The sequence below is a fragment of the Myotis nattereri genome, assembly GCF_964212035.1.
Source record: "Myotis nattereri genome assembly, chromosome: 1".
Taxonomy (NCBI): domain Eukaryota; kingdom Metazoa; phylum Chordata; class Mammalia; order Chiroptera; family Vespertilionidae; genus Myotis; species Myotis nattereri.
Window position 1 is genome coordinate 225,028,287 of NC_138075.1, and position 12,338 is coordinate 225,040,624.

General features: G+C 42.9%; 1 long non-coding RNA gene across 1 annotated transcript in view; it reads left to right on the top strand.

Annotated features, from left to right (window-relative positions):
• Window positions 1–716: 716 nt before the first annotated feature.
• LOC308521207 overlaps window positions 717–12,338 on the top strand; it is a 361,054-nt gene continuing 349,432 nt past the window's right edge. Inside the window, exon 1 of the long non-coding RNA XR_013996148.1 lies at window positions 717–1,046. This is a non-coding gene — a long non-coding RNA (uncharacterized lncRNA). The remainder of the gene's footprint in view (window positions 1,047–12,338) is intronic.

The following is a 12,338-nucleotide window of genomic DNA, read 5'->3' on the forward strand; positions in this document are numbered from 1 at the left end:
GTGTTTCACTCATCTCCTGTGACGAGAGGCCAGGGCTGGTGCCTGGGTAGAGCCCTCAGGGGCCTAGCGCTGTTCGGCGTGCAAATCCTTCATCTTCAGGATACTGTTGTATGGTTACAAGACAGCTGAGTCCCTCCAGAGTCAGGGGTCCTCAAACTTTTTAAACAGGGGGACAGTTCACTGTCCCTCGGACCGTTGGAGGACCGGACTATAGTATTAAAAAAAAAACTATGAACAAATTCCCATGCACACTGCACATATCTTATTTTGAAGTAAAAAAACAAAACGGGAACAAATATAATATTTGTATTTGGATGTGGCCCGCAGGCCGTAGTTTGAGGACCCCTGCTCCAGACTCTGTATCTGAATCCCAAGAGCAAGGAGGAGGAAGGAGACAAAGGATGACGTGTGCTTATTTGGGGAGAGAGGCTGTATTAGTTCCCCATGGCTGCTGTAACAGATTACCACAAATGTAACACAGAAACACCTGTGGCTAAAACCACACAGGTTTATTACCTTATGGTTCTGGAGGTTGGGAATCTGAATGATTCTCACCGGGCGAAGTTCGAGGTGTTAGCAAGGCTGTGCTGCCTTGCACCGGCTCTGGGGGAGCATGCTTTTCCTCGCCTCTTTCTGCTTCTAGGCACCCACATTCCGCTGTGCAGCCTTCTCCCTTCAGAGCCAGGACGGAGGTGGAGATTAGAGTCTCCTCACGTGACTCCAACAGCACATTCTCTGACGCATCCGCTTATGAGGAGCCCTGTGGCCAGCCTGGCTAATCCAGAACAATCTCCCTGGTTTAGGGTCCTTACCTTGATCCCATCTGCAGAGGCCCTTTTGCCAGAGAAGGAAAGATCACCAATTCCAGCGATGAGGACATGCACAGCTTTGGGAACCGTGACTCTGCCTACACAGTCACCTTCCTCAGGGGCTGTGTCCTGCTTCCCACGGGCTGGGCCACAGCTGGACATCTCCTGGTGCCAGGGCTGCGAGGGACGGGGGCTCCCCGTGAGCCCGGCCACAGAAGCTGCACAGGCTGTTACCAAGTAAGTCCTTCCTTCCCTTTCTTCCTCAGTGCCGGCTGTTTCCATTTTGCTAACCTTTCTGGAGATAAGTGCTATACCCATCTTGTGGGCAAATTAGGTGAAGCAGCAATACATGTGTAAAAGGAAAGACTGGGCAAAGCAAGGGGACAGCTGGGACATGAGCTCTGGGAGCCCCAGGTCTGGGCAGAGAAGCCGCTTGCAGGAGGAGGCCCAGCCCCAGCCCCAGGGGCAGGAGCCTCTGGGTAAACACTTGCCGTCTCTATATAGTGCTGAGGCCCGAGGAGGCCCGGAGGGATTCCAGGGCAGGGATATTCTAGGCCGAGGACTTCCTTTCTGAGCCTCTCTAAACAAGGCTCACAGATGGCTGGGCGAGTGGTGTGGTTTCTGCTGCTGCCGCTCCTCTCCGTGACCGCCCTGTGCATAAGGGAGGCTGGCTTCTTGGGGGGCTGGGAGTCGGCACGGTCCCCGAAGGCTCCCTCCCGTGGGGACACAGGGCCCTGTCACGGGACACAGGGTCCTGCCATGGGGACACTGGCGGTCTGTGTTTCTCTGTCTCTTCCTGTTGCCTGCCACACGGGGGTACCCTGGGGGCCACAGAATCCCGTGGACCCACTTAGCTGCGACTGCAGTGTAAACTGTGTTCATTGGGGTGGTGTTGGCCATGTCCTGTGACAGGGCCTTCCTCTTTTTAAAAAAATATATTTTTATTGATTTCAGTGAGGGAGAGAGAGAAACATCAATGATGAGAGAGAATCATTGATCGGCTGTCTTATTCACACCCGCTACTGGGGATTAAGCCCACAACCCAGGCATGTGCCCTGACCAGAATCAAACCTGGAACCCTTCAGTCCACAGGCTGACACTTTATCCATTAAGTCAAACTAGTTAGGACAGATCTTAACTTTGATGATCTTTAGATTCTTGCCATTTATCTTGATTATTTCTGTACATGCTTCCTCTAGAGCAGTGGTTCTCAACCTTCCGGCCCTTTAAATACAGTTCCTCATGCTGTGACCCAACCATAAAATTATTTTCGTTGCTACTTCATAACTGTAATGTTGCTACTGTTATGAATTGTAATGTAAATATCTGATATGCAGGATGGTCTTAGGCGACCCCTGTGAAAGGGTTGTTCGACTGCCAAAGGGGTCGCGACCCACAGGTTGAGAATTGCTGCTCTAGAATCAGCCTTTTACTTCCTTTATAAATCTTTGCATTAGTTTATTAAATTATTTTCTAAGTTATGCACTAAAAATAGGTGTGCATATCTACTTTAGTGGCAGGAGTTATGCTGGGCACTACGGGAGGTGCAGTGATGAAATAGACTTGGATTCTTCATTTAAGGAATGAGAGTCTGGAGGGGAGACCAGGTGAGACCTGAGTCTAAATAACATCACCAGATCGGCACGGTTGCCACTGCTGCTAGCCCTGAATGAGAGCTTATTTTGTGCCGGGCTTTGGCAGAGAGCTTTGCATTGCATTGGCATTGTACATTAATACATATATGAATAATGAGTTTAATGCATACAGTAATGCAACCAGGGGAATAGTGTTCTTATCTTTATTTTATAGAGAAGAAACTGAGCACAGACAGGCTAAATGAATTGCTCAAAGTCAGATAGCTAGTCAGCAGTAGAGAGATTTCTAGCTGGGATCCAGAGCCTGAATATTTACTACTTATCTCAGTTAGTTTGGGATGCTGTAACGGAATACCATAGACTGGGTGGCTTAAATGGTAAACGTTTATTTCTCACAGTTCTGGAAGCTGGAAGGTCCAAGATCAAAGTGTCTGGTGGGGGTTCACTTCTTGCAGGTGGCTGCCTTGTGTCCTTACATAGTTGAAGGGGCAGGGAGCTTTTGGGGGGCCTCTTTATAAGGGCACTGATCCCATTCATGAAGGCCCCATTCTCATGACTAAATCACCTTATTTGGGGTTGGGATTTCAACTTATGAATTATTTTTTTGCGGGGGACACACAAACATTTAAGTCTGTAGCCACTACCAGGAGAAGAAGAAATGAGAGACTCTGGAATTTCACCAAGTGGCTATCTGACTTTCATAGAAAAGACGGTGGCATTTCTGATTGTGAACTGAAAGAATGAGCAGGCTTGGAGAAATAGAAATGGGAGAAAGGAGACTTTAGGCAAGCACCACCCAGTAAAAACTCCTGCATGTTAGAAATGTTGTGTATCTGTGCCATTCAATGTGGATAACTGGCCACATTTGCCCATGGAACACTTGATCTTGGGCCAGTGTGACTGAGGGAATGAACTTCTAATTTGGTTTAATTTTTTTATTGTCTTTTTTAAAAAAATCTTTATTGTTGAGATTATTACAGATATCCCTTTTCCCTCTCCCCCTATTGCCCCTTCCACCTGGTTCCTGCTCTGCCCCAGGACTTTGCTACCCTATTGTCTGTGTCCATAGGCAATACATACATGCATATAAGATTTTTGTTTAATCTCTTCCCTCCTCCTCAACCTCCTCCCTCTGAGAATCATCAGTTTGTTCCATTTCTATGCCTCTGATTCTATTTTATTCACCAGTTTATTCTGTTCATTAGATTCCTTATTCGTTTATTTTGATTTTTATATTTAATTGTTGCTAGGTATGTATTTTTTTTTTTTTTTTTTTTTATTGCTTTAAGTATTACAAAGGGTATTACATATGTGTCCATTTTATCACCCCGCCCTAGACAGTCCCCTAGCCTCCCCTATCCCCCAGTGTCTTATGTCCATTGGTTATGCTTATATGCACGCATACAAGTCCTTTAGTTGATCTCTTACCCCCCTCCCTCCTGCCCCCCAACCCTCCCCGGCCTTCCCGCTGCAGTTTGATAATCTGTTTGAGGCAGCTCTGCCTCTGTATCTATTATTGTTCAAAAGTTTATAATGGTCTCTATTATCCATGAATGAGTGAGATCATGTGGTATTTTTCCTTCATTGACTGGCTTATTTCACTTAGCATAATGCTCTCCAGTTCCATCCATGACGTTGCAAATGGTAAGAGTTCCTTTCTTTTTACAGCAGCATAGTATTCCATCGTGTAGATGTACCACAGTTTTCTAATCCATTCATCTACTGATGGGCACTTAGGCTGTTTCCAGATCTTAGCTATGGTGAATTGTGCTGCTATGAACATAGGGGTGCATATATCCTTTCTGATTCGTGTTTCTGGTTTCTTGGGATATAATCCTAGAAGTGGGATCACAGGGTCAAATGGGAGTTCCATTTTCAGTTTTTTAAGGAAACTCCATACTGTCTTCCATAGTGGCTGCACCAGTCTGCATTCCCACCAGCAGTGCACAAGTGATCCTTTTTCTCCACATCCTCTCCAGCACTTGTCGTTTGTTGATTTGTTGATGATAGCCAGTCTGACAGGTGTGAGATGATACCTCATTGTTGTTTTGATTTGCATCTCTCGGATGATTAGTGACTTTGAGCATGTTTTCATATGTCTCTTGGCTTTCTGAATGTCCTCTTTTGAAAGGTGTCTATTTAGGTCCTTTGCCCACTTTTTGATTGGATTGTTTATCTTCCTTTTGTTGAGTTGTATGAGTTCCCTATAAATTTTGGAGATTAGGCCCTTATCAGATATGACATTGGCAAATATGTTTTCCCACACAGTGGGTTTTCTTGTTGTTTTGTTGATGGTTTCTTTTGCTGTGCAGAAGCTTTTTATTTTGATGAAGTCCCATTTGTTTATTTTCTCTTTAGTTTCAAGTGCCCTAGGAGCTGTGTCAGTGAAGAAATTGCTTCGGCATATGTCTGAGATTTTGTTGCCTTTGGATTCTTCTAGAATTTTTATGGTTTCCTGTCGTACATTTAAGTCCTTTATCCATTTTGAGTTTATCTTTGTGTATGGTGTAAGTTGGTGGTCTAGTTTCATTTTCTTGCATATATCTGTCCAATTTTCCCAACACCATTTATTGAAGAGACTATCTTGGCTCCATTGTATGTTCTTGCCTCCTTTGTCAAATATTAATTGAGCAAATTGGTTCGGGCCGATTTCTGGGCTCTCTATTCTATTCCATTGATCTATATGCCTATTCTTGTGCCAGTACCAGGCAGTTTTGAGAACAGTGGCTTTGTAATACAACTTGATATCTGGTATTGAGATCCCACCTACTTTGTTCTTTTTCAGGATTGCTGCAGCTATTCGGGGTCTTTTTTTATTCCAGATGAATTTTTGGAGAGTTCGTTCTAGATCTCTGAAGTATGCCGTTGGTATTTTAATGGGAAGTGCGTTGAATTTATAGATTGCTTTGGGTAGTATGGACATTTTAATGATGTTGATTCTACCAATCCAGGAACACGGTATGTTCTTCCATCTGTTTATGTCTTCCTCTATATCTTTTTTCAACGTCCTGTAGTTTTCTGAGTAGAGGTCTTTTACCTCTTTAGTTAAGTTGATTCCTAGGTAGCTTAATTTTTTTGGTGCAATGGTAAACGGGATTGCTTTTATAATCTCTCTTTCTGAAAGTTCACTACTGGTGTATAGAAATGCCTCCGATTTCTTGGGGTTAATTTTGTATCCTGCTACATTGCCAAATTCATGTATTAAGTCTAGTAGCTTTTGGATGGAGTCTCCGGGGTTTTGTATGTATAATATCATGTCGTCTGCAAATAAGGACAGTTTTACTTCCTCTTTTCCAATTTGGATGCCTTTTATTTCTTCTTCTTGCCGAATTGCAATGGCTAACACTTCCAGTACTATGTTGAACAGGAGTGGTGAGAGGGGGCATCCCTGTCTTGTTCCTGTTCTTAGGGGAAATGGTGTTAGTTTTTGCCCATTGAGTATGATGTTGGCTGTGGGCCTGTCATATATGGCTTTTATTATGTTGAGGTATGATCCTTCTACTCCCACCTTGCTGAGAGTTTTTATCAAAAATGGGTGTTGAATTTTGTCAAATGCTTTTTCTGCATCAATTGATATGACCATGTGGTTTTTTTCTTTCAGTTTGTTTATGTGATGTATCACGTTGATTGATTTGCGGATATTGTACCATCCTTGCATCCCTGGGATAAATCCTACTTGGTCATGGTGTATGATCTTTCTGATGTACTGCTGGATCCGATTTGCTAAGATTTTGTTGAGGATTTTGGCATCTATGTTCATGAGGGATATTGGCCTGTAGTTCTCTTTCATTGTGTTGTCTTTACCTGGTTTTGGTATTAGGGTGATGCTGGCTTCATAGAATGAGCTTGGAAGTGTTCCTTCCTCTTGAATTTTTTGTAGTAGTCTGAGGAGGATAGGTTTTAGTTCTTCCTTGAATGTTTGGTAAAACTCCCCTGTGAAGCCGTCTGGTCCTGGGCTTTTGTTTGCTGGAAGCTTTTTGATGACTGCTTCAATTTCTTCCATAGTTATTGGCCTGTTGAGATTTTTAGATTCTTCCTGATTGAGTTTTGGAATGTTGTATTTTTCTAGGAATTTGTCCATTTCCTCCAGGTTGTCTAGTTTGTTGGAGTAGAGCTGTCCATAGTAGTTTTTAATGATCATTTGTATTTCTGTGGGGTCTGTTGTTATTTCGCCTCTATCGTTTCTGATTTTGTTTATTTGGGTCCTCTCTCTTTGCTTCTTGGTGAGTCTGGCTAGAGGTTTGTCAATCTTGTTTATCCTTTCAAAGAACCAGCTCTTGGTTTCATTGATTTTCTGTATTGTTTTTTTGGTCTCTATGTCATTTATTTCTGCTCTAATCTTTATTATTTCCTTCCTTCTGCTCACTCTGGGGTTTTGTTGTTGCTCTCTTTCTAATTCTTTGAGTTGTAGAGTTAGATGATTTACTACCATGTTTTCTTGTTTTTTGAGATAGGCCTGTAGAGCTATAAACTTCCCTCTCAAGACTGCTTTCATTGTGTCCCATAGGTTTTGGATTGTTGTGTTTTCATTGTCATTAGTTTCCAGGATGTTTTTAATTTCTTCTTTGATCTCATTGGTAACCCAATCAATATTTAATAGCATGCTATTCAGCTTCCAGGTGTTTGAGTATTTTTGGTTGTTTTTATTGTAGTTTATTTCTAATATTATGCCATCGTGGTCTGTGAAGATGCTTTTTATGATTTCAATCTTCTTGAATTTGGGGATACTTTGCTTGTGACCCAATATATGGTCTATTTTTGAATATGTCTTATGAGCATTTGAGTAGAATGTATATTCCCTGGCTTTGGGGTGGAGTGCTCTGAAGATGTCTATTAAGTCCATCTGATCTAGTGAGTCATTTAGGATTGCTGTATCTTTGCTGATTGTTTGTCTAGAGGGCTTATCCAGTGCTGTCAGTGGTGTATTAAAGTCCCCTACTATGATTGTATTGTTGTCGATCTCTCCTTTGATATCTTCCAGGAGTTTTTTTATGAATTTGGGTGCTCCTGCATTGGGTGCATATATGTTTACCAGAGTTATATCTTCTTGTTGTATTGATCCCTTTAGTATTATGAAATGGCCTTCCTTATCTCTTGTTATGGCCTTCACTTTGAGGTCTATTTTGTCCGATATAAGTATTGCTACCCCAGCTTTCTTTTCCTTTCCATTTGCCTGAAAGATATTTTTCCATCCTTTCACTTTCAGTCTGTGTGAGTCCCTTCTAATGAGGTGGGTTTCTTGTAGACAGCAGATGTATGGGTCATGTTTTTTTATCCATTCAGCCACTCGATGTCTTTTGTTTGGAGCATTTAGTCCGTTTACGTTTAAAGTTATTATTGAAAGGTACTTGTTTGTAGCCATTTCTGTTTTTGTGTGTGTGGCTGTTTTCTTTCTGAGCTTTTTATTATTTTTATACCAGTCCCTTTAGCATTCCTTGCATTGCTGGCTTGGTGGTGATAAACTCCCTTAGCCTTTTCTTGTCTGTGAAGCTTCTTATTTCCCCTTCAAGTTTGAATGATAGCCTTGCTGGATAGAGTATTCTTGGATTCAGTCCTTTGCTTTGCATCACTTTGTAAATTTCTGTCCATTCTTTTCTGGCCTGATGTGTTTCTGTTGAGAAATCATTTGACAATCTAATGGGCGATCCCTTGTATGTAACTTTCCGTCTCTCTCTTGCAGCCTGTAAGATTCTCTCTTTGTCCTGAACATTTGCCATGGTAATTATGATGTGTCTTGGTGTGGGTCTTTTCGGGTTCACCTTGTTTGGGACTCTCTGGGCTTGTGTGACTTTTTTCTTCCCCACCTCAGGGAAGTTTTCTGATATTATTTCTTCTAATAGGTTTTCTAATCCTTGTTCATCCTTCTGTTGTTCTGGTACCCCTATTATTCGTATGTTGTTTCGTTTCATGTTGTCCCAAAGCTCCCTTAGGCTCTCCTCCTGTGTTTTAATTTTTTTCTCCAATTGCATTACATTTTGGGTGTGTTTTGCTTCCTTGTCTTCTAATTCACTAATTCGGTCCTCCGCTTCTCCTAGTCTACTGTTGATACTTTCAATGGAGTTTTTCATTGCAGCTATATCACTCTTCATTTCTTCTTGGGTCTTACTTAAGTTGTTGATTTTTTCATCTGTTTCTTCTAGCTTCTTCCATATGTTATCGATTTTTTCATCTGTTTCTTCTTGCTTCTTGCAGAGGATGTCGATTTTTTCCTCCATCCGGTTTATGCACTCTAGGACCCTTATTCTGAATTCTTTGTCTGTCATGTTGCATGCCTCTGTATTACTTAGCTGCTTTTCTGGAGAGCCCTCCTTCTCTTTCCTTTGGGGGTTTCTTTGTCTACCCATGTTTGATCTCACTGACATATCTAGACGTTGAGTCGTTCAGTGGTTGCTCCCTTGGTGGCAGTGACTCCTTGGTCTGTGGTTGCTCTTCGGGCGGTTGCGGTAGCAGCTGCTCTTCAGTTGGCAGCAGCTCCTCTGGTGTGTGCTGTTCACAGCTGAGGTGGCTCTTCTGGCTGGTGGGGCGAGGCTTCACATACAGCTGCTGTTCCTCAGCAGAGGGTGTGGTGCTCTGGAGGTTGCTGTAGCTTCGATCTGCTGCGTTGATTTAAAGGCACAAAATACAACACAACAAGGCACCACGTACCCGGCAGTATACACAAATATATTCACGATATTAATAACCCCAAATAAAGGTGACCACCCGAATTAAGAGAATTAGGGGATAAGGAGGATGGAAGGGAAAAAGATAAAAGAGAAAAAAGAAAAGAAAAGTAGGGACCAAAAAAAAAAAGAGTGCAAAAATGAAATTGGGAAAAAGGAGGGGGGAAAAAAGCAAGAAAAGAAAAGACAAGAAAAAAGAAAGAAAAAAAAAAGGAGAAAAAAGAAAAAAAAAGAAAATAAAAGAGCGAAAAGAGAGAATGAAGTGGAAGAGGGGAAGAGACTTTTAATATGAGGAGAATACTCCTATAGAACCGCCATTAATCCCAACAGATTCCAGCAACAGCTCCCTGGAGATGAATGCAAACTAGAAACAACCAATAATATAACGATGAAAATAGAATGGAGAACACTAATCCCAAAATAAAATAAAGAGACAATAAAATGACACTTTAAAAAATGGTAAAATGGTAGCAGTAATAATACTGGTTAAAAATAAGAAGGTAGTAGTTAAAAGGGTAAAATGAGGTGATGGAAAAGAAGAAAAAAAAAAAAGAAAGAAAAGAAAAAAGAAGAAGAAAAAAATTGGTTTCTTAGTTAAAAGGTGAAAAAAGGAAAAAAGGAAAAAAAAAAAAAAAAAAGACTTGCAGTAGTGAAGGTCCCTCGGTTCTTCTATTCTTCAGTGTGGCTCGCCTTAGACCTGCCAGGTATTCAGGAGAGTGTTGAGTTCCCCTGCGATACACTGTTCCTCTGTGTTGTAAACCACAGTCCTTATTTTAAAGCAGGCCGCATTTCTTTCCCAGACTGCCTTATTTTGTGTTTAGCAAAGAGTCAGTTTGTGGGTCAGCCTCTGGGTGGCAGTGTTCTGGGGTTGGCCTCTGAGGCTATAGGGCCTCTCTGTCCAGTGGAAGTTCACTGCCCAGAGCTGGCTGCGTAATAGTTAGTTACCGGCGCTGTGTTGTTGCTGGGATTGAAAATCCCTCTATAGGCCAGACCCTGTTAACTCCCAGGGATTGATCAGATTATTTTAATCCTTGATCTCCTATAGGGTGGAATCTGGGTGTGGCTGTGCTCCTTGCCTGGGGGCTGGGGGGAGGAGTCTCACTCTCCGGAGAGAATGTCTGCCCCAGACCTGGGCTCGGGGGTGTCTCAGCACTCAATTCGCTGCCACCTCTCCCGGCTCCCCCTCTCTCCTCAGTCTCTCCCCAGATTCCACTCCTCCGCACACTCTCCCTCTCTTCAGCACAGGTGAGTGTCTGTATCCGAAATGTCCCATGAACAGGATTCAGTGAAAACAATCAAACAAATGCCGGCCGTGGAAACGGGGAAGGCTTGGTTTCTGTAAGCTTCTTCTCTTACCGGCACTGCATGGTCTGGTCAGCTCTTCAGGCTGACCGCTTTAGGCTCAGTCCTCTGTGATCACAGCACTGAGCTCTCAATTCCCCCGGCGGCGCCAGGAATCCCGCGGTTCTCCTTTCCCCCGTCAGGGGCTGTGCCTGTCCCAAGGGACGCGGCTGCCGCGCGGTCTCCCTCCGACTCTCTGGGTTCAGAGGTCTGGCAAACTTTCCTGCCCAAATCCCTGGTTTTTTTACCTTTCCTGGGGAGTTCTGCTCTTCACGGCTGCAAACCGTCTCACCAGCTGAGCAATTTCGCCAATTCGGTGTGGGTGTTACTAGTTTCAGCTGCTGACTCCATTTGCTCCGGGACACGACCTGGGACGCGTCTGCCTATATCGCCGCCATCTTCCCCCCGGATTTTCAAAGGCCAAGGATAGAGGATGGTGACTCAGATTGGAGTGCTAGGTATGTATTTGTTGCTATTTTGTTGTTCATATTTTTGATCTTTCTCTTCTTCTTCTTCCTCTTCTTAAAGAATACCCTTCAACATTTCATATAATACTGGTTTGGTGGTGATGAACTCCTTTAGCTTTTTATTATCTGTGAAGCTCTTTATCTGACCTTCAGTTCTAAATGATAGCTTTGCTGGGTATAGTAATCTTGGTTGTAGGTCCTTGCTACTCATCACTTTGAATATTTCTTGCCACTCGCTTCTGGCCTGCATAGTTTCTGTTGAGAAATTAGCTGACAGTTGTATGGGTGTTCCCTTGTAGGTAACTAACTGCTTTTCTCTGGTTGCTTTTAAGATTCTCTCTTTGTCTTTAGCCCTTGGCATTTTAATTATGATGTTTCTTGGTGTGGTTCTCTTTGGGTTCCTGTTGTTTGGGACTCTCTGTGCTTCCTGGACTTGTAAGTCTATTTCTTTCATCAGGTAGGGCAAGTTTTCTGTCATTATTTCAAGTAGATTTTAAATATCTTGCTCTCTTTCTTCTTCTGGCACCCCCATAATTCAGATGTTGGTATGCTTAAAGTTGTCCCAGAGGCTCCTTACACTATCTTCATATTTTTGGATTCTTTTTTCTTTTTGCTTTTCCAGTTGGGTGTTTTTGGCTTCCTCATATTTCAAATTGTTGATTTTATTCTTGGGATCCTCTAGTCTACTGTTGAATCCCTGTATATTCTTTTTTTTTTATTGATTAAGATATTACATATGTGTACCCTCTACCCCCCCCCCCCCCCCCGCTCATCCCCTCACCCCCCCGTTGTCCGTGTCCATTGGTTAGGCCTATATGCTTGCATATAAGTCCTTTGGTTGATCTTTCCCCCTTGCCCCCACCCTCCCCTACCTTCCCTCCAAGGCCCGACAGTCCAATCAAAGCCTCTCCGTCTCTGGATCAGTCCTTGTTCATCAGTTTATGTTGTTCATTATATTCCACAAATGAGTGAGATCCTGTGGTATTTATCCGCTCTCCAGTTCCATCGATGCTGTGGCAAATGGTAAGAGTTCCTTTTTCTTCTTCCTCTTCTTAAAGAATACCTTTCAGCATTTCATATAATGCTGGTTTGGTGGTGATGAACTCCTTTAGCTTTTTCTTATCCGTGAAGCTCTTTATCTGACCTTCCATTCTGAATGATAGCTTTGCTGGATAAAGTAATCTTGGTTGCAGGTTCTTGCTATTCATCTCTTTGAATATTTCTTGCCACTCGCTTCTGGCCTGCATGGTTTCTGTTGAGAAATCAGCTGACAGTCGAATGGGTACTCCCTTGTAGGTAACTGACTGTCTTTCTCTTGCTGCTTTTAAGATTCTCTCTTTGTCTTTTGCTCTTGGCATTTTAATTATGATGTGTCTTGGTGTGGTCCTCTTTGGATTCCTTTTGTTTGGGGTTCTCTGCGCTTCCTGGACTTGTAAGTCCATTTCTTTCACCAGGTGGGGGAAG